The sequence below is a fragment of the Lactuca virosa genome, chromosome 8 (genome assembly GCF_052849685.1).
Source record: "Lactuca virosa cultivar CGN04683 chromosome 8, Lactuca_virosa_CGN04683_v6, whole genome shotgun sequence".
Taxonomy (NCBI): domain Eukaryota; kingdom Viridiplantae; phylum Streptophyta; class Magnoliopsida; order Asterales; family Asteraceae; genus Lactuca; species Lactuca virosa.
In genome coordinates, this window is record NC_136433.1 from 30,060,467 (window position 1) to 30,063,801 (window position 3,335).

Sequence of the window (3,335 nt, forward strand, 5' to 3'; positions counted from 1 at the left end):
TGGAAATTACTTTGAGATTTTGAGGGAAAATGTTACGATTGTGATCATCCTCAAGTGCAAGATCGATATATTTTCTTCAATCAATTGAAGATATGTTGTTGACTTTTAGTGTTATTATGCATACACTTCCGATTTAAGAAGCAGGTAGAGTGCAATGTCATAAGCTATGATTATAAGGAGATAATGGGATGAAAACAAATGAAGGCACCCTAAGGAATGAAAACACCTCTTCTTAAGGGAATGAGATTGCTTCATGAATGAAGCTTTCATTTCCTTATACCTATCGGACATGCCTTGTTTTCATTACCCTGAATACCACATTCCATTCCTTCCCTTATTCTTGCCTACCAAACACCACTTAGTTTTCCATAATATGACATATTTTTTTGGTTTCATAGTGGTCCTATTGTGAAAAAAATGGTTACTGATGTGATTACTTAGAAAATTCTTATATTAGAAAAATGGACATTTTTGTGATTTTATCGCTTCAATTTTTTGGCCATAAAAGCTAATAATTTAGGTAAAATTAAAATGTAAAACATTTTATATTTATGATAGGCTTTTGTGGGCTTTTTTATAAAGGAGTATGACTTTAGAGGGTAATCAACTATCAATTTGTATATATTTAATTACTTTCTTATTTTTTGTATATAATTTACCATTAAACTATATTTGTTGCTTAAGAAATACAATTTTGACCGACTATTACAAGTCTAGCTAGTTTACATGTTCAATAAACCTCATTAAATTCATTTTATTGTCCAAGAAACACAATTAAACTAATAAAACTGTACACAATTTACCATCAAACTAACATTTGTACATATTTAGTCACTTTCATATTTTCCAACCATCATCAATTTTTCGGTCATCTTTTCCGATGAACATAATACCAAAGAAGAAATATAACACCATCTTACATGTTCATTTTTTTAAAAACTACAAAACGCAAAATCTTCTCATCCCCCTCTTCGATGAAAATGCCTCACTACTCCTTTTACTCTTGCCGCCGCTCACACATTTACCTGCTCCTATTCATCTCCTGTTACTTTTTGAAAACCATTGTAGTGCCACATCCCTCTCTCGTCCCCTTCTTCTTGAATCGCGTGGAAACACCATTATCCACCTTCGTTCAAGGATTTTAGATTAGTTTTGTGGTTGTGCAGATGGGATGTTGTGGTGATAGAAGGTGGTGTTTGTTGTTGGATGGTGGTTGTAGGTTGTAGGTGTGGATGATGTTGGTAGGTGTGGATGATGTTAGTTAGAGAAGATGACCAATACATAGTTTAATGGTAAATCATGTAAAAACAATTGATGGTAAATCGTGTACAATAAAACATTAACATATATTACCCGGTCAAAATGATAGGTTTTGAACAACTTTCATGAGTTTAATGGTAAACCATATTAAAAGTAAAAATTGACTAAATATCAAGGGAAATTGAGTAATCTAACCACTTTTTTGGTTTTTTTTTAAATATAATTTTTTTTTTGCAAAATAACCACATATTCTGGAATGGGTCGTTCCGGAACGAATTTTGGATTATTTTTTGGGTGGCCCGGCCCATTTCATTGGATCCGGAATGCCTATTCCGAATCAACGATATATGTTCTGGATTGGGATTTTGAATTTCAAAATCCAGAATATAATTTGAGGCGGTGATATCATTCTGAAAAGGTGCATTCCGATTCCGACGTTCCGACTCGATTCCGACATGCAACTCTCATCTCCAACACGCATCGACACCCATCTTCAACATGGAAGAAGAGCACTACAACCCCGTTATTTTATGGGTACGTTCTTCGTTTTCTCTTTCTCTTTGTTTGTTTAAGGTTCCTATTTTTCTATTGTTACTTAATGTTCTGGAATTCGTAGACCACCTCCGGAATGAACTGAAAACGTTTCGGAGTTTAAATTAAAGATGCCATTGTTGTAGGACCAACTACAAAGTAGTTTAGATGTTTAGGTATTATTGATTTACATCGAAATGTCGTGTTCTGGATCTTAAAATTTCATTCTGGAAGTCTACGGAACGCGAATAACTGTTCCGGAACACGATGAACTCGTCCGGAACATGAAGTACATGTTTGAAACTGGTCTGGAATATTGGTCATTTCCATTTTAGAATGAAGTGATAACACCTTTTTTATTTATGCATCACGACATGGTTTTTGATTAGGGGTGAGCATCAGAACAGTGTATCCGCTTCCGGAACCGGAACCGCCTCAGAACCGCCGGTTCCGAAACCAGAACCGCCATAGGCGGTTCCGGTTCCGGTTCCTAAAATTTTGGAACCGCTTAAGCGGTTCCGGTTCTGGTTCTCATTTTTTTGGAACTGCTACCCGTCGGGTACCCGCCGGAACCGATGTGTATATATATAAATACTAATGTTACATATAAAACCATTCAAAATAGACGTAGTTTTGATTCATATTAATTCAAATAATTTTCCCTGATTATTTAACTCCCTATATTTAATGATAGAATTCAAGGCAGATAAGTTTTGAGCTACAAAGTAAACCTTTAGTCCAATGAATTGGTTACACTCTGTTAGTATGTAAAGAAATAAAAAGAATGATACTTTATGTATAAAATTCTTTTACTGTGTTGTAATCAAGAATTATTATGTTTTCTTAATTTTAATAACCTATCAATTTAAAATTCCCTTCAAATCATAAATGGTGTTAAGCTAGTTTTTTTAGGTTTTCTAAATTTTTTCCATACAAATCTTAAATCGGAACTATGTCATATTCTTATTATTTATTACCATCCCATCATTTTACCTATAATAAATATATGAAGAGTGGATTTGAAACAAAATATCCCACATCGGTTCAAGTTAACAGTGAGATAATTGTCTATAAAAGAATATAGGAGCATGAACTTGGAATCATATACAGCTAGTCATCTTTTTTCGTTTGAAAGGACTAATTGTGGTAACCTTTTATTTTATGATACCTTTTTAATTTTTTTTCTAAAGCGGGTATCCGGAGTCGGAAACGGAACCGCCGGTTCCGGTTCCGGTTCCAAAAAATTAAGAACCGATACAACCGCTTCCGGTTCCGGTTCCAAAATCTTGGGAACCGCCGGTTCCGGTTCCTTTAAATTTTGCCGGGTACCCAGTTATGCTCACCCCTATTTTTGATGCATCAATTACACTCCGGTGTAAACCCAAAATCGGCGGGGAAATTCTTGTGGCATTCAGAAACAGTCCCAAATGCGAAACTATGTTCTGAAATACATGTTTCGGGAGGTGGTTAGACATTCATAATGTAGATGGGATCCTTTGCTTCTACATTACGTCTTTTGCCACAAAGTTGTCACCGACCCCCGA